General features: G+C 36.3%; 1 protein-coding gene across 5 annotated transcripts in view; it reads left to right on the top strand.

The window, feature by feature from the left end:
• The window catches only part of Ralyl (RALY RNA binding protein like), a 637,542-nt gene that overhangs the window by 397,655 nt on the left and 219,765 nt on the right, over window positions 1-20,122 (top strand). The window lies entirely within an intron of this gene.

Here is a 20,122-nt window from a genome sequence, read left to right as displayed (position 1 = left end):
GCCATTCGTCTGTCAAAAATTCTAAGCCTGATAGAAATGCAGTGCTGTGTTTCATCATTAACTGTTTGTTCCATTTAGAACTAACATTGTCCTTGTTCACTGAAGTTTGAACCCCTCAAACCTCTGAATGCTAGGTCTTTCAGTTTGATACTAGTTCTTTCTTATAATCAAGATATACCATTGGAATCTGATATACTCTCTTCAAAAAATGTTTGCTGTGAAATCTACAGATATATTTATGATTAAATTTCTTGTGATTTCTTCTTATAAGAATGAATATAAATTATGCATGTGTTTGAAATCCATCTCCTACCTCTACTCCTGCATCTTTTATACACCCCCTCATTTTCCCCCTTGAGGGTAATCATCCCCTTAATGCACATAGCAAATAAACGATTCACAGAAAAATCACACTCAGTCTTTCTCCCACTAAAATGTGATTGCCAAAGTCTGTGATTAAGCAGCAGGAGGAAATTGTGAATTGCAGGAGACAAACCAGGAGATGTATAATTATATAGGCATGAACACGGTAGGGTGAACTAAAATGCTATAGCTTAAAAATATCTAAGGTGTTTCTTAGGTTCAGTTGTATCAGCTAACTGCATTATGTTCTACTAACTGTTCCTATTTTCTAATAATGTAAAATATGAGACACTATGGATATAATAAAATTAAAATGTATAAAAGTCTAGCAATAAAAGCTAATAGAATCCTTAAATGAATTTCTATCTTGCAAAAAGAGTATTTGCAAGACAAGAATGCAATATGACTGTTTTTCAACCAATGTGTAGAGAAGGTGTCTAAATCACCGTGTAGCCAACTTTCAAGCCATTTTCCTTTCTCATATCATTTATGTGTGTGCTTGGTCATGTAAAAAACATTATACCCTCATAAAGTAATTGTACTCCAATTAAGGAAATTAATTGCATACTGAACAAATTTCACTCTGGTAAGAGAACAGGGTATTCTTGTGATCCTTATTTAAATCAAAATAGTTAATAAATCAACCTCTTTTTCTCATTTCCTATGGGTTTTGTAAACACTTCTCAGTAAAATGACACAACCACCTTTTAATAAAGGCAGGAGGAGGAATGGAGAGGTGCACATAGTTTTGTCAGTGCTTTGAAAACTGAGAGAGCAAAGAAACTTGTGAGAGAGGATTTAAAATATCAGTATCATTTGCACTAAGCCTTTGAAGATTCATGTGGGACTTTTGAATGAATTCCTCATTCACTTCTGGATTAGCTAGTTACAATTTTGATTCTGGGGAGCAGTTCCATTGGAAAATGCCCACCCTCAGTGCTCCCTCAATGATGCCAACTTCGTACAGCACAAATGTAAACCAGCTCTCAGATACATGATTTGCTGAGCAGTTTCTGAAAATATGTGCACGTGTCAGTGCTGATTTTTGTGGGAGCCAAACAGATTACTTTAAGGAAGTCTCATACTCATATTTTTAAAAATTAATTTGTCTGCAAAACTATCACTATTATGTATAACTTTTTAACTTTCATGTTTCATATTATTTTCTTATGTTTTCTAACAATCTAAGTTTAAAATTTGAAAGACGCATGTTATGTATAAATAATGAATACCTGTTCCCTCTTTTACTGAAACCCCAGATGACCTTGAGAAGGTATCTTGGAAGCCTTGTGAAAGACATATAGAGATAATTTCATTAAAAAAATGAATTGTCTTTAGTAAAACAAACTAAGATGTAAACAAGCTCAGAACCCACTGAGATGTTATAGAGAATGTTCAGAACAGAATAATCCTGTTTCAAAATAGTTACTTTTTTCTTTTACAGAATTGGAAGGTATTAACTTTGTTATTGTCATGGGACATTTGCATGGATTCACCTTCTTTATCCTTATGCCCTGTGGCTGCCTACTCTTAAGTCAACTTGACACAAACTAGAGTTATCTGAAAAGAAGGAACCTTAATTGAGAAAAATGATCTCATAAGATTCGAGTTTTAGGAGTTTCCTTAATCAGAGAGTGATGTGGGAGGGCCCTGTATATGGTGACTGGTGCCAGCCCTGTGCTGTTGGTCCTGGGTTCTATAAGAAAGCAGAGTGAGCAAGCGATGAAGAGCAAGTCACTAAGCAGCACCCTTCCATTGCCTCTGTATCAGCTCCTGCTTCAAGGGTCCTTCCCTGTTTCAGTTCCTGCCCTGACTTTCTTTCATGATGAACAATGATATATATTTGTAAACCAAATAAATCCTTTCATTCCCAACTTGCCTTTGATCATGTTGATTTGTCACAGCAATAGGAACTTTAATTAAGATACCATGGAATAATTGGATGTACCTACTCTGAGAGCTGATTAACAGCCACCCGAGTTCTTTATAAATAATCTAGCCCACTATCAATCAAGGTGCAACTTCTATAACTTGTTAAGGAATATCTTTTCCAAGGTACTTTCCATCTTTATCTTTCAATTCCTCCACCACATGGTCCTTGCATTGTCATTTTGATCTTATTCATTGGATGGTTCTTCTTGACTGGCATAGTGGTTAAAATCTTGTAGGCTTTAGATTCATGTGAGACCATAAAAAGACTGCAAAGAACCTGAGGACCCACAGCAATGATGATTATTGTTTGCAAAATGAAGAAAGATACATATGCATATACCTATACACATGAATGTACATATACAATAGATGTATATAACTATTTGAGTTCTAAAATAAATTCAATAAAAATTAATGTATTTAAAACAATATTGTTGCTGTTATATATACATATGTACTCAAAACATACTGTAATTCATAAGTACATCCAAATACTTTATTGATAAAAATTACTTGTAAAGTTGGTACTAAATTTGTAATTGCTATGTGTACCATACCTTTATTAAAAAGTACAATTATTTCAGAGGCCCATCTTACATATTCAGTGTTCAAAAAATTTCATATTTAGGAAATTACTGAACTAGAAAAGAAATGCAGATGTGCATATTTACAGAGTAATCATCTCACAATTTGTATTCTGAAACTATCTTCACATAGTCTAGTCTTTTTCAAAACAGTGGATCATGCTTAAACCTGAATTAAACCTCTGTCTTCTACCTTAGCCAGCTCCTCATTGACAGATGGCACCCACTTCCTGTCTCTATGCTCTAACCAGTTTCTTCCTATTGATTGTTGGTGCTCATTTACATTTGAATATGCAGATACTTTGTCTTTTCACAGTGTCATCCAACTCTCATTTAAGTTTGTGCTCCCTAATTTCAAGATCAGCTTTCTAATATATTTTGGATAATATCTTGGACTTTTATACTTGACTTTTTCTTTCTGTGTTGTATATAGGAAATTGTCTCTTTATTTCAACCATTTTTTTGTTTCTATTGAGGTATTTAAAAAATGGTGCATCCTTAATGCATAATTGTTCGGGGAAATTTAATCATTCAAAGATTTGTATTTAATCATTTATTATTATTCAGACATCACTCTAGAATAAGGGTTATGGCAATCTATGATACTGTATTTCACTGGATACTAGAGGATAATGTATAATAGAACAAGTCATATGGTCATATGTGAAAATATGGTATGGAATAACAAATAAAGGAATTTTGGAAGGTGAAATGAGATACTTGCTTTGTTTCTATAGTTATGACATGTCACACTGAGTAAGACATCATCAAAATAAGATAACTGCAAGGATTCAGTGAGTGGTTCTCCTTTTGGATAGTTCCATGATGCAGGCAAGTATGCTTGGAACAATGCATGCAAGAATGTATGGAACAATGTAAGTGAGAAAGTTCCTGGAGAATTTGGTATACTTGATGGCTGGAGTTTTGTAAGTGAAATGAGAGAAAATAGATGAAGAGAACAGTACCAGAACTATAGGACAAATAGACAATCCTAGGAACTTAAAATTTGCTTCAGTGCATTTCACTTGTAACTGAATAAAAACGTATTATATATCTATGAAATTTTAAGACTAACATCTATATTTGTAGTTGACTTGTGTGATAAAATTTTCTAAAACATAGACAATAACCACTTTAAAAAAAATAGCCCAACATCAGAAGAATGATATTTTTTTCTTTATACTTCACAATCAACTGTATATACCCAGATATCAAAAACATATTATTTGCTTGGGTATATTTTCTATTCTTCTAAATTTTATTTTTATTCATATTTTGTATTGTTGAAATATTATTCCTGTCTGTCTATAAAGTCTAATATAGAAACTGGATTAGGAACTTGGTAGAGCTGCTGTTAGTCCTCCAGGTAACTAAAAGGATCGAAGAAGCCTGTTGCTAGTCTCAAGTCAAACAAAACTGGTACCCTTAGAAATTGAATTGTCCCAACTACCAGTTCCATGTTTATTGCTGCATTAAGTTTTAGAGAGGCTTATCATAATTATTTAATTAAATTATTTATTACAAATTAGCAAGATAAGATTATTTAACCAATATTTATTATTAGTGATATCTAAACATGATGGATAGGTAATTGACTGGTTATTAATTCTCAGATTCTTTCATATATTAAATAGTGATACTTCTGTTAAACATCTAGTTAAAGATATCATATATATATATGTATAGTTTTTAAATAGTTTTAAGTTAACAGAGATGATTGATTTGCATCTTTCCTTGTCAAACCTCTCCAGAGGACCCTGAAAAACTCAATTCTTTATTTCTCTAGTATTGATGTGGCTGGGAATTTTGTTCTGACATCTGAAATTTCTCTAGCCTGTTTTTCTTCTCAATATTAATTCTAAAACTTGTATGGATTGACAATGTGCAGCTTTGTAGATTCCTCCATGGGATTACATCCTCACTGATAGAGTTGAGATGGTTTTTTGAGTATACACACTGGGACTGTTGATGCCAGCCATGAAGTAAAGGTGTACAAAAGCTGACTGATAACTCCCCTGATAACAGAATGACCTTATGTGGAAATGAATACAGTCTGCCTCATGCGTAACCACAGTTTTTACAGACTTTAGCCAGGGGCTGATTCTGCCTGTAGAATACAAGTTTGTTCTCTCTCTCTCCATCACTGCCTCTCCTTTTCTGTTTCTCTCTCTTCCTCCCTCCTGCCACCTTCCTCCCTTCTGCCCCTCTCTCTTTACTCTATTTAACAATGCTTCACACAAAAGTAACTCTTATAGATGGAAAGCACTTTACAATTGTATAAGTTCTCCTTGCTAATATCCCAAAACAACTCAAATGTCACACACAGCCTTCTTTTAATTTCCCATGTCCTAAAACTGTGTTCAGTACCTAATCTTAAATTTACATGAAAATTATGACATTGGCTCTTCCCTTAGGTGTTCATGCTCAAGGTGAGGAGGCCTAGGTAATCTATGTGTCCTTGGGTAGTAGATCAATATGTATCCCTGGCATACAAATGGACTTTGGGTGCCCATCCCACATTGAGGGATGCTCTCTCAGCCTGAACTCTTGGGGGAGGGCCTAGGCCCTGCCCTGGATGAAATGACAGACTATGGACACCCCCATGGAGGACCTCACCTTCCCTGGGGAAAGGAGTGTAGATTGGGGGAGGGGAAGTGGGGGGATTGGTGGGAGTGCGTGGGAGATGGAGGGAAAGGGAGCTGGGATTGACATGTGAAGTAACCTTGTTTCTAATTTAAATTTTAAATTTTTAAAAAACACTAAAAAAAGAATATTATTTATCTATTCAAGAAACCTTACAGTTAAAATTATATGCATGGGAATTTACTAAGAACAAATTAAACATATGAAACAAAGTAGGCACATGACAAAATTGAGGCAAATGCAGAAATCAACACAACTCTTAACAAACTATAATCTTTCATTCAGAAATATCTCCTCCCATCCCATTTTTATCTCTGTCTCTGTGGATTTATTTCCTCTTTTGCTGTGCATAAGCTTTTAACTCCGGACAATCTCATTTGTTTGATCTGAGTTTATTATCTGTATTTTTGTGGCTATGCTACAAATCTATAACTGAATAATGTCAAGAAATCATTCTCTTCTATTTTTTATATTGGTTTTTAACAACTCAGGTCTTAAGTGGGGCTTTCTAATCCATTTGAAAGGATATTTGTATTTTAAATGATAAAAGTCATAAGGCATAAACATCTTATTTCATTCTTGACATAAATTAAGTTTTACCAAAATTATTTATTGAAGAAACTGACTTCTATCCTTTGTGTATTCTTAGCACCTTTGTCAAAATCAGTTAACCATGAATATGTGAATTTATTTATAGAATAACTATTCTGATGTACTTATATATGTTTGTTTTCTGTTCATTTATCCAATAAGTTTTTAATATCAGAAATATCGATGCAATACAAATAGCTTATATCAAGATAAATACTCTAATTGAGAAAAGCAAGTAGTAAATAGATAGAATTAAAAAGTGTTGATTAACAATAACAATTAAAGTGAAAATAAAAACCATGATCACATACTGACACACAACTGTTACAATGATAATTACAAAAAAGATATGGGGTAGGAAATCATGTGAATAAAAATGCAAATGGTTACACCCATTGAAGAAAATGGAATACTTTTTTTTAATGAAAAGTACAATTGCAAATAGCCCACCAATTTCACTTTCAGATATACACTAAAAATATAAAATGAAATCAGATATCTCAGAAAGTTATTTGTATCCCCCTTATTATTTCAAATAATAGTAGAGATATATACAAATTCTAAGTGTCCATCAATACAAAAAACACATAGAAACAAGAAAATGTTATGTGTACATGAAATAGTGTACTAATCTATTTTAAATATTGTCAAGCTGTATTACTTAAGACAATATGTGAAAACCTGGAGGCTATTGTGTTGAGTGAAACTGCTCATATGCCAAATATTGCAGGATCTCAATCATGTGTGGGTTCAAAACTTGTTAAACTTATAGAAGCAGAGAGATTAGTATGTTGCTTGTCACAGCATGTGCAAGAGTCCATGAGAGGATGTCTTAGGTTTTCTACTGCTTTGATGAAACACTATGACTAAAGCAACTTGAAGAATAGATTATTGAGTTCAGCTTACAACTCTCAAATCACAATCCATCTCTCAGGGAAGTCAGGGCAGGAACTCAAGGCAGGAACCTGGAAGCAGGAATTGAATCTGAGGCATAGTGGGGTCCTGCTCACTGGATCAATCCTCACATCTTGTTCAATCTGTTTTCTTATACAATTCAGGAAGTGCAATAAGCTGCCTATGTATACATACTACTGAAGGGGTGGCACTAGTTGTAGTGGGCTAGGACATCTGTTATCAATTATTCCTCATGTACTTGCCTACAGGTCAATCTTATGAAGTAATTTCTTTTTTTCAGTTGAGATTCCCTCTTCCCAGGTATGTGTAGGTTTGTGTCAATTTGGTAAAATATAACCAGGACACAGATATTAATTAAAAGTTACATGACTTCAGATATAAAGAATAAATTCAGATCTATTATAAAGCATGATGACTATAATGATAACACACTGAAAAGTTGTTGAGTAGATTGTAAATGTTCTTACCACAATGATATGGTAAATATTTGTTAACGGCATATCAATTGTACCAGTTAGGCCATTCACAATGTGTACATATGTCAAAACCTTTCATGATGCAACAGTGTGGCCTATGATTCCCACCAACTGAAAATGCATAAAACAAAATTCATTGAAAATGCTCCTATGAGCAAAGATTCTCTAATCAAATTTATAAGAAAAGATAATTGTTCATGAGAATGATCAAAATAGATGGGAAGTAAAGTTTTACTGTCGTATCCTTGGTGACTTGATCAGTATTCTATTGCTGTGAAGAGACACAATGTCCATTGCAGCTTGTATAAAGGAAAGCATTTAATTGGATATTGCTTACAGTTTCAGGGGCACAGGTGAGAAGTATGGTGGCATGCAAGTGGACATATTAGCTGAGAATCCTAAATCTGGTTCCACAGACAGCAGGAAGAGAGAGCCACTAGACTTAGTTTGAGAATTTGAAACCCCAAATCCAGCTGAAAATGACAAACTTTTTCCATCAAGGTCACACATACTCCATCAAGGTAATACCTCCTAATCCCTCTCAAGTAGCACCACTAGCTAATGACCAAGCATTCAGATATATGAGTTTACAGGGCGCAATCCAATTCATTCCACAACATTAAACTACCTGGCCATGATAGCCTTGTAGCTCTATGTGGTTGTTTGAATGAAAATGGCCCCCAAAGGTTCACATGGAGAAGCACTATTAGGTGTCACATTTTGGGAGGAAGTGTAGCAATTGGGTGGGTTTTACATTTCAAAAGCTCAAGCCAGGTCCAGTGGTTTTCTTCCTATTGCCTGTGGAACTCTCAGCTACCGTGTCTTGCCCTGAGATTACTACTCCTATCATTTCATTCAGTATCAGGCTCTTTTTAATCATTTTATCTCCTTGGCACTGAACTTAGCTCCATTATAATTTCTGGTGCTCCTATTTGCCTCAAACTGTATATTTTATAGTTTTTCCTTTTCATTATAGATCTGCCACTAATAACCATGACAAGTCAATATTAGGTTGTCTTGAAATCTCCTCTGTCAACACTAGTAATACAAACCTTTGCAATTTATCCTCAGGAAGAATTTTTGAGCAAGGGCAGAAAGCAGCATTTTCTTTTCCAGCATATCAGAATAAGTTCAATGAGAAGAAGCTTCATTGATGAGTACTGAGGAAAGTTCTGGTTTCTCAGTATAGCAGTAAGACATCAGGATAATTATAATGGTATATCTAATTCAAATAACAATAATAATAAATAATAGTTTTAGGTTCCCCCACTAAAGTCTATGACATCTCTAACCATGGTTTCTGGCCTCTTTATTAATGCTAGATATGGGTCCCATCTAATGTATCAAGAATTAGATCCAATCAGAAAATGGTTGGTTATTTCCTTTCAGTAGGCAAATCTTATCAGGGAAAATATTGTAGCTTGCATAGTCACAAACTGATGAGTTAGGGGATTACTTTTTGTCTTTGTTTCATCACAAGTACCTATCAGCCCCATGAAAGTTAGATAGTAGGGAAGAAGCTTCCATGTGAATACCAGCTTGATCATGTGATTCAAATATGTAGTATCTTCAGCCGTAGGGCCAAACCATAATCTTCTGGAAATCAGCCAAGAATACTGGCAGTAGACTGTAATGATTTAGGGTCTTTGAGTCCCCATTAGTCAACACTTCAACAAAGATAACCCATTCGAGGTACTAGATAAAATATTATCTGAAAGATATATTTGTACACATCTGTAATCTAGCACTGGGGAGATGCTGGACTGCTTATTATGAGGTGTCTAATTAGGATATAACTCCTCCATTAAAACATAACTTTCTATATATGTCTATCTGTTTTAGGGAGCTTCTGTGCTAGAAGAATTTCACATGTCATTTTCAAAATGTCTTTAGTGTTAGTTATTACTCCTCATATCCTAGCCTCTTCCATGCCATCTCCACCATCCTCATTCAACCATTCATGTCATTGTCCCACTTTTTTTTTATTAATTTTTTTTATTTTCCATTTTAAATTTAGATAAGAAACAAGGTTGCTTCACAAGTCAGTACGAGGTCCCTCTCCCTTTCCCTCCCCTCCTCCCGTGCCCTCCCCCCCATCCCCCCCCGTTATCCCCTCATTCCCCCAGGGAGGGTGAGGCCCTCCATGGGGGTGTCCATAGTCTGTCATTTAATATAGGGCAGGGCCTAGACCCTTCCCCAAGAGTTCAGGGTGAGAGTGCACCTCACATTGTTCTATGGGAGTCCAGAGACCGTGTGTATACTTGGGATGGGTACTGATCTGCTGTCCAAGGCTCAATAGATTACCTAGGCCTCCTCACTGACACCCAGATTCAGGGGGTCTTGATCAGTCCCATGCTGGATTCCCAGGCTGATGCCTGGGATTCAAGAGTTAACCTTTGTCTGGTCAGCTGTTTCTGGGGGTTCAACCAGCCCAGTCTTAATCCCTTTGATCATCAGTCCTCCCTCTCTGATACTAGCTTTCTTGAGTTCAGCTCAGTACTTAACCAGCCAGTAAATGAAGTTTCTGTTTCCCAGACTCTCTGGCAATAGGATTGTAGGCTGGCACTCCCCAGATCTATGTCTAAAATCCATATATGAGAGAGTACATGCCATGTTTCTCTTTTTGTGACTGGGTTACCTCACTCAGGATGGTTTCTTCTAGTGTCATCCATTTGCCTGCGAATCTCATGATTCCATTATTTTTTTCTGCTGAATAGTACTCCATTGTGTAGATGTACCACATTTTCTCTATCCATTCTTCGGGTGAGGGACATCTAGGTTGCTTCCAAGTTCTGGCTATTGCAAATAAAGCTGCTATGAACATAGTGGAACAGACCTCTTTGTTATATGAATGGGCATCTTTTGGATATATGCCTAAGAGTGCAGTTGCTGGGTCTTGTGGTAGGTTTATTCCCATATTTCTTAGGAATCTCCATACTGCTTTCCAAAGTGGCTGAACCAGTTGGCACTCCCACCAGCAATGGAGGAGTGTCCCCCTTTCACCACATCCTCTCCAGCATAAATTATCATTGGTGTTTTTGATTTTAGCCATTCTGACAGGAGTGAGATGGTATCTCAGAGTTGCTTTGATTTGCATTTCCCGGACGGCTAAGGATGTTGAGCACTTTCTCAAGTGCCTCTCAGCCATTTTAGACTCCTCTATTGAAAACTCTCTATTTAGTTCTGCAGCCCACTTCTTAATTGGGTCCTTTGCTGTTTTGGAGACTTGCTTCTTGAGTTCTTTGTAAATTTTGGAGATCAACCCTCTGTCAGATGTGGGATTAGTGAATATTTTTCCCATTCTGTGGGCTGCCTTTTTGTCTTGCTGACTGTGTCCTTTGCCTTACAGAAGCTTCTCAGTTTCAGTAGGTCCCATTTATTAATTGTTGATCTCACTGTCTGTGCTACTGGTGTTATGTTCAGGAAGCTGTCTCCTGTACCAATTCTTTCAAGGGTACCACCCACTTTCTCTTCTAAGAGGTTCAGTGTGGCTGGATTTATGTTGAGGTCTTTGATCCATTTGGACTTAAGTTTTGTGCATGGCGATAAACATGGATCGATCCGCATTTTTCTACATGCCAGTCTCCAATTATGCCAGCACCATTTGTTGAAGATGCTTTCTTTATTCCATTGTATATTTTTAGCTTCTTTGTCAAAGATCAGATGTTCGTACGTGTGTGGGTTAATACCCGGATTTTCAATTCGATTCCATTGGTCTGCCTGTCTATTTTTGTGCCAATACCAAGCTGTTTTCAGGACTATAGCTCTATAATAGAGCTTGAGGTCAGGGATAGTGATGCCTCCGGACGTTGCCTTGTTGAACAGGGTTGTTTTGGCTATCCTGGGTCTTTTGTTTTTCCATACAAAATTGATTATTGTTCTTTCAAGGTCTGTGAAGAATTGTGCTGGGATTTTAATGGGGATAGCATTGAATCTGTAGATTGCTTTTGGCAGGATTGCCATTTTTACTACATTGATCCTACCTATCCAAGAGCATGGGAGATCTTTCCATTTTCTGAGGGCTTCTTTAATTTCTTTCTTTAAAGATTCAAAGTTCTTACGATACAGGTCTTTCACTTGTTTGGTTAGCGTTACCCCAAGGTATTTTATGTTGTTTGTGGCAATTCTAAAGGGTGATGTTTCTCTGATTTCTCTTTCAGCCCTTTTATCATCTGTATATAGTAGGGCTACTGACTTTCTTGAGTTGATCTTGTAACCTGCCACTTTGCTGAAGGTGTTAATCAGCTGTAAGAGTTCCCTGGTAGAGTTCTTTGGGTCATTGATGTAAACTATCATATCGTCTGCAAACAGTGAAAGTTTGACTTCTTCCTTCCCAATTTGTATCCCCTTGATCCCCCTTTGTTGTCGTATGGCTATAGCTAGAACTTCAAGTACCATGTTGAAAAGGTATGGAGAGAGTGGACAGCCTTGTTTTGTTCCTGATTTTAGAGGAATTGCGTTGAGTTTCTGTCCATTTAGTTTGATGTTGGCTGTTGGTTTACTGTATATGGCTTTTATTATGTTTAAGTATGTCCCTGTTATCCCAGATCTCTCCAAGACCTTTATCATGAAGGGGTGTTGGATTTTGTCAAAGGCTTTTTCAGCATCTAGTGAAATGATCATGTGATTTTTGTTTTTCAGCTTGTTTATATGGTGGATTACGTTGATGGATTTTCGTATGTTGAACCATCCCTGCATCCCTGGGATGAAACCTACTTGATCGTGGTGAATGATTGTTTTGATGTGTTCTTGGATCCGATTTGCCAGTATTTTATTGAGTATTTTTACATCAATGTTCATGAGGGATATTGGTCTGAAGTTCTCTTTCTTGGTTGTATCTTTGTGTGGCTTGGGGATCAAGGTTATTGAAGCCTCATAGAAAGAGTTTGGCAAAGACCCTTCTGCTTCTATTGTGTGGAACACTTTGAGAAGAATTGGTATAAGCTGTTCTTTGAATTTGTGGTAGAATTCTGCACTGAGGCCATCTGGACCTGGACTTTTTTTGGTTGGGAGACTTTTGATGACAGCTTCTATTTCCATAGGGGTTATAGGTCTATTTAAATTGCTTTTCTGTTCTTGATTTAGTTTTGGCAAATGATAGCTGTCCAGGAAGTCATCCATTTCCTTTAAATTTTCGAATTTTGTGGAGTACAGGTTTTCAAAGTATGACCTAATGATTCTCTGGATTTCCTCAGAGTCTGTTGTTATGTCCCCCTTTTCATTTCTGATTTTGTTAATTTGCGTGTTCACTCTCTTCTGTTTGGTAAGTTTGGACAAAGGTTTGTCTATCTTGTTGATTTTCTCAAAGAACCAACTCTTCGTTGCATTGATTCTTTGTATTGTTTTCCTGGTTTCTACTTTGTTGATTTCAGCCCTCAATTTGATTATTTCCTGGCGTCTACTCCTCCTGGGGAGTTTGCTTCTTTGTGTTCTAGGGCTTTTAGCTGTGATGTTAATTCTCTGGTATAACTGTTTTCCTGTTTCTTCATGTGAGCACTTAGTGCTATGAACTTCCCCCATAGCACTGCTTTCAAAGTGTCCCATAGGTTTGGGTATGTTGTGTCTTCATTCTCATTGAATTCGAGGAAGTCTTTAATTTCTTTTTTTATTTCCTCTTTGACCCAGGGATGGTGCAGTTGAGCATTATTCAATTTCCATGAGTTTGTAGGTTTTCTGCAATTTGTGTTGTTGTTGAATTCTAATTTTAAGGCATGGTGGTCTGATAAGATGCATGGAGTTATTCCAATTTTTTTGTAGCTGCTGAGGTTTGATATGTTGCCAAGTGTGTGGTCGATTTTTGAGAAGGTTCCATGTGGTGGTGAGAAGAAGGTATATTCTTTTTTATGTGGATGAAATGTTCTATAGATATCTGTTAATCCCAGTTGTGTCATTACTTCTATTAGACCCTTTGCTTCTTTGTTGAGTTCCTGTCTGGTATTCTTGTCTAGTGGTGAGAGTGGTGTGTTGAAATCTCCCACTATAACTGTGTGGGGCTTTAGATGAGATTTAAGTTCTAATAATGTTTCTTTAACGAATGTGGATGCCTTTTTATTGGGGGCATAGATGTTCAGGATAGACACTTCGTCTTGGTGGGTTTCACCTGTGATGAGTATGTAATGACCTCCTTCATCTCTTTTGATTGATTTTATTTTAAAGTCTAGTTTGTTAGATATTAGGATTGCTACCCCTGCTTGTTTCTTGGGTCCATTTGATTGAAAAATTTTTTCCCAACCTTTAACTCTCAAGTAATGTCTGTCTTTGAGGGTGAGGTGTGTTTCTTGTATGCAGCAGAAGGAAGGGTTCTGTCTTCGAATCCATTCTGCTAGTCTGTGTCTTTTTATGGGTGATTTAAGGCCGTTAATATTGAGGGATATTAATGACCATTGATTGCTCATCCTTCTTCGATTTGCGATGGTTGTTGTTGGTGGAATTATGGGTGGAATTTCGCCCCTTTGTTCTTTTGGCTGTTGGTAGAGAGGGATTCTCTAATGCTTATGTTTTTCTGGTTGTAGTTATCTTCCTTGGGTTGGAGTTTTCCTTCCAAAATTTTCTGTAGGGCTGGGTTAGTGGACACATATTGGTTGAATCTAGTTTTGTCATGGAATATCTTGTTTTCTCCGTCTATAGTGATTGAGAGCTTTGCCGGGTATAGTAGTCTGGGCTGGCATCCATGGTCTCTTAGTGTAGGTAGAATATCTATCCAGGACCTTCTGGCTTTCAGAGTTTCCATGGAGAAATCAGGTGTAATTCTGATAGGTCTGCCTTTATATGTTACTTGACCTTTTTCCTTAGCTGCTCTTAATATTCTTTCTTTATTCTGTATGTTTGGGGTCTTGATTATTATGTGGCGAGGGGATTTTTTTTTGTGGTCCACTCTATTTGGTGTTCTGTAGGCTTCTTGTACCTTCATTGGCATGTCTTTCTTAAGGTTGGGAAAGTTTTCTTCTATGATTTTGTTGAATATGCCTTCTGCCCCTTTGAGGTGGATTTCTTCTCCTTCTTCTATACCTATTATTCTTAGGTTTGGTCTTTTCATGGTGTCCCATAATTCCTGGATGTTTTGTGTTAAGGATTTGTTGGATTTAAGGTTTTCTTTGGTTGATAAATCCATTTCTCCTAATGTATCTTCAACACTTGAGATTCTCTCTTCCATCTCTTCTATTCTGTTGGTAATGCTTGTATTGGTAGTGCCTGACTGTTTGTCCAGCTTTTCTATTTTCTGCCTTTCTTCAGATTGTGTTTTTTTAGTGTCTCTATTTCAGTTTTCAACCCTTGCAGCGTTTGCATTGCTTCTTGCAATTTTCTGTTTATCTGTTCATCCATTTGTTGCCTTTTATGAATTTTTTGGTTTGTTCTTTCTTCCATTTCTTGCATTTTTTGGTTTGCTTTTTGTTCCATTTCTTGGAATTTGTGCTTTGTTTCTTCTTCCATTTCCTGCCTTTTTTGGTTTGTTTCTTCCTCCATTTTTTTTCATTTTTTGCTTTGTTTTTTTCTACCATTTCTTGCATTTTTTGCTTTGTTTCTTCTTCCATTTCCTGCCTTATTTGGTATGTTTCTTCTTCTAATTCTTGCATTTTTTGCTTTGCTTTTTCTTCCATTTCTTGCATTTTTTGCTTCATTTCTTCTTCCATTTCGTGCCTTTTTTGGTTTGTTTTTTCTTCCAATTCTTGCATTTTTTGGTTTGTTTTTTCTTCCATTTCTTGCATTTTTTGGTTTGTTTTTTCTTCCATTTCTTTGAGGGATTTTCCAATATCCTCTTTTAGGGCCTCTATCATTTTCATGAAAGTGCTTTTAAGGTCGTTCTCTTCTGCTTCCTTCGCGTTGGAATATTGGGGTCTTGCTGGTGTGGAGTCTCTAGAATCTGGCGGTGTCATATTTGTTTTTCTGTTGCTGACTGTGTTTTTGTATTGTCTCTTTCCCATCTCTTCTTTTAGTGGGTGCAGAAAGAGCCCCTTCCTGGTCTGGGGACCAGAGTTCCCTTTTGGTGGGTGCTAGTAAGTCCAGTAATCTGGTGGTTCTTCTATGCCTTGTCCAAATGCTGGTCCATGGGTAGAGAAGAAGAACAGGAATCTGGGGCGCTTAGCCTCCTACCTGGTCCCCTGGACCCTATGCTGGGTCCTGTTGTACCTGATCCGGAACAGCTACTCCCCTGGTCTCCCTGGCTCCTGTAGTTTCCTGGTCTCTTTGGTGGGAGAGAAGATCTGGAGTCTGGGGTGCTTGGCTCCCGCCGGGATTGGGAGCTCTGTGCAGTTCCCAGGCGATCTGCAGGCTCTGGAACACAGGCCTGGAAGCTGGCCTGTTTACCTGATGATGCCAGAGGGACAGCTACTTCCCTGTACTCCCAGCCTCCTCTCCTTTCCTGGAATCGTTGGTGGGAGAGAAGATCTGGAGTCTGGGGTGCTTGGCTCCCGCCTGGATTGGGAGCTCTGTGCAGTTCCCAGGCGATCTGCAGGCTCTGGAACACAGGCCGGGAAGCTGGCCTGTTTACCTGATGCTCCCGCCGGGATTGGGAGCTCTGTGCAGTTCCCAGGCGATCTGCAGGCTCTGGAACACAGGCCAGGAAGCTGGCCTGTTTACCTGATGATGCCAGAGGGACGTCATTGTCCCACTTTACCCACTTACTTCAATGTGTTCTCCCTCCCTTCTCTTGAAAGACCTTCTCCCTCAAGTCACCTTATTACCTTTTTTATCTTCATGGTTATTCCAAATAGAACATACATATTTAAAGATTCAAAGCCAACATCTAGAACTGAGATAAAACCCTTGAATTTTATTTTCTGGATTATTTCACTAGTAATGATTATTTTCACTTCTACCCATTTATCCATGGTTTTCATTTCTTTGTTTTCCTAACAGCCAAATAAAATCTCACATGTTCGTTATTCATTCATCGGTTGATGGAGACTCCTGGGCTGTTTCCACTGCTTAGATTAAACACAAGTAACTGAAGATTTAAATACTTAAGTTAAAAATAAATTTAAAATATTTTAAATTTATTCTTTTGGTTTCTATTGTTAGACAGGAGGTGACTGCGCCTTTTTCTAGTTGGCTGTTGTCTTAGCTTATAGCAGTGGTTATCAATCTGTGGTTCCTAACCCATTTGGGGGGGGGCGTTCAGGACACTTTTACAGGGTTTGCATATCAGGTTTCATTCACAACAGATATTTATAATATGACTTATAAGAGTAGCAAAATTATATTTATGAGAAAACAACAACATAATTTCATGAAGGTTTGTGGGTCACCACAACATGAGTAACTGTATTAAAGGATCATAGAATTACAAGGTTGAGAACAACTGCCATGTAGTCTTTGATGATTAGCCCAAAGGAAATGAAGAAAATAGGGAGGAATCAGCTACTTCACTTAAGTTCCAATAATGAAACATTACAACATTTGCATAAACATCTTATAAGGTGGGAGAGATTAAAAAGTAGATTTGAAATCCTTGTCCAAAATACAAGTTCTAAGGTGTTTGACAAAAAGACTAATTCTTATAACATGTCTCTATGACTCTTGAGCATATACCCAAAGGACTACATATCTTACTATGCTCTTCCATGTTCATTGCTGCCCTCTTCACATTAACAATTTTTATGATGTATTATCTGAAGGTAGATGTGTTGGTACACATGTATGATCCAGCACTGTGAAGACAGAGACTAGAAGATAAGGAATTTAAAATGAACCTCTGTTACATAGAGAAAACTGAAGCCAGCTAGAGCTATATGAGATCCTTCCTTAAAAGAGCAGACTAAACAAATATCCTCTCATATAGTCATAATTGGAAGAACATCTACTTAGATGAGCTCCATGAAATTACATACTAATAAGTCAGTATGGTAATTTCATATGGTTATATCTGAGTACCAGCTATCATAGAAGTAACAGCACAAAGTGGGGGCACATTTGGGAGACATTACTAACGGCCAAAGACATTTAAATTTGATCTGAGGATTACCACTGAAAGTAGTAAAAGTAGTACTAGTGTGATAAAAAGTCTTTGTAATATTCAGAGTTTATGAGGAAATGAAAATTGTGTTTATTCTTATTTGTCTAGATTAACCAGCTTTTATTTGCATGTGATTTATTTAAGCTTTGAAGATAATCAGAACTTTCCAAGGTCTCTACTTGTTGTTGAACTTAAAATGCTCCAGGTAAAGGCTTGAGTTTCAAATTATCTAACTTTCAACATTCCAACATCATTGTCATCCAAATAGCAAATGAAATAGCTACAAATGAATTTTAGTTGTAATATTACAAAAATGAAATTATTCATAAAACAGATGTTTACTATCTACAACGCACTGTTTTAAACCTTACACATGAACGTTGCAATTTCTGCATTGGAAATGATTAAGTATCTAGCAGAAGTATTATTCAAGGATCTATTACAATTTTCTTTGAAATCTTAAAAATGTTATTTATCATTTTTTAGCTCTAGGAAACAGAATGTCCAAAACTAAATTAAAATAAGTGTACTAGTAAAACCTTACTTGTGTTCAAAAGAAACTGTTGGAGATTGACTTCAAAAGGTAAAATGAATGTGCTTGACCAAATTCTTATTGCTTGAAGCATATGAAACAAAAATAATCACACTCAGTGATATATATGCATGCACGTGAGTGTGTGCGCGCATTCACATACACACACACACACACACACACACACGCACACACACACACATCAAAAGCAGAGATGAAGACAGGTGCCTCCTGATGTTTTCTCTGCTAACAATGAAAGGCTCTAAGACTGAGAAAGTGAAGTGTTCTGCAGCAATCAAATCAATATTCCCTTGACATTGTGACATTCTTCGTGCAGTAGAACTGTTGTAATAATTTTACACAAACCATAGATTCACTTTTGTTTTCAAGATTCTGATACAGCCACTAAAGAAATTTCACTATCTATGGAATTGGACTTTCAGTCTGACTTTAGAGTTTCTAAAACCTTTAGTTTGCATAATGCTGCATTGTGTCTTCTGTTTCTTATCATTGGTCTTCTGTTACATATAGAATTTTGTTTAAACTGAAGATAAAGAAAGTCTCTCCACACATTCTTTTAAACCCCTTATGGTGTGCCAAATATTTTTCTAATGTTTCATGCTTTAGTCTACTTACCATTGGGGGATGTTATATTCTATATTAGATGACTCCTTTGACCTCTGGTGAACTTGAAACTACCTTAGAGGAACAGCAGGGTATATTTCTTTAAATAAACACAAATTCTTCTTTAAATTGCCAGTATCTGTCTTATTAATAGACTGAAAAGACTATGGGAATCTTGACTTTGAAGTCACCTCTCTGGTCGCTTCTGACTCATTCATGCCATTTTTCTTCTCACACTTGAATAGTGTCTTTCAGTTCACTTGTTTGTTAATGTGTCACACAGAGTTCTAGCCTCCTTCACTTGTACTATCAAACTATTTTTGAAAGTATAATTATCAAATATAAATGAAACTGATATGTCAAAATATATTTATAAAATTGTAAAGCAACAATGCCATATTTAATTGTACATAATTATCTCTGAAATTAATAAAAGGCTGTCTCACTCAAAATAAACATACAAAATGACAAAATATTTTAGAGAGTATATTCAAAAATATACTTTAGATAAATATTCAGAAGAATCTGAAAATATTTAAGTTGCCTGGTAACTTAATAATGACAGCCCCAAATTTAAGGCTTTTAGAAGCAATAATAAAGTAGCTGGACAGCTTTTTTCCCATAACTTTTTTTTGCTGTTATCCTTAAACAGCTACAACTTTCTTGTTAAATTACAACATATGTAAGATTAAATCATTGTGGTTCAGAAACTGAAGGCTCACCATTGATAGCTCATTTGTAATTTAACTTACTTTTCTTCATTTTGTTTGTTTCTCAAACCTCATCCAAGGTTGACTGCGAGGTTAAGCTTCATTATTCCTTAAATCAATTTTGTATCAGTTAGAGGAACAAATTGTTTATTTCTTCACAGATTTGTAGCTATTAATCTCAGGAGTAACTCAGTGATTGATTTTTTTCAGATCTGAACATCAGAAAGACTTAGCTGAGGATGAATAGGTTGACCCAAGTCCAGGATATACTAGCTGAACTATGAAAGTCAAGACTTTATGTCATATATAATAAATCATTGTCACTAATTTGCTCTGCAGTGTTGAAATCTGGGAATATAATTAGGATGGAAATATAATTTCACTGCCTTCCTTCTTGCTCTATTTTCATTATGCTTTCTATATTCCTGCTACTCTGCACTGTTATCAACTGAAAGTTCTTGAATTATAACTAAAAGTGACCTTAATTTCAAAGCATTTAAAGTCATTGCAGGTGAAAGCTTTTCAAGGGCTTTCAATGCTTCAAATATGAGTCTGTAGAATCTGTGTCAATAATGAATGCTGGATACTAAATAGACCTGAAATGCTAGAGTCCATTCTTTGTGTTCAACATTGGCAAATTCCCAACATGAAGGCTTAAAAAACTAGATTGGAAAGAAGCCATTCAAATAAAGGAAAGACTTGAAAGTGTTTCAAGATTATTTTACATTTTTTCATAAGGTTGAGAGTACCAAGAATTTTTACTCTGTATACTAAGTAATTTAAAAATTATAAAATTATTT

The sequence above is a fragment of the Mesocricetus auratus genome, unplaced genomic scaffold (genome assembly GCF_017639785.1).
Source record: "Mesocricetus auratus isolate SY011 unplaced genomic scaffold, BCM_Maur_2.0 Super-Scaffold_6730, whole genome shotgun sequence".
Classification (NCBI taxonomy): domain Eukaryota; kingdom Metazoa; phylum Chordata; class Mammalia; order Rodentia; family Cricetidae; genus Mesocricetus; species Mesocricetus auratus.
This window is presented reverse-complemented; position numbering and strand designations above follow the sequence as displayed.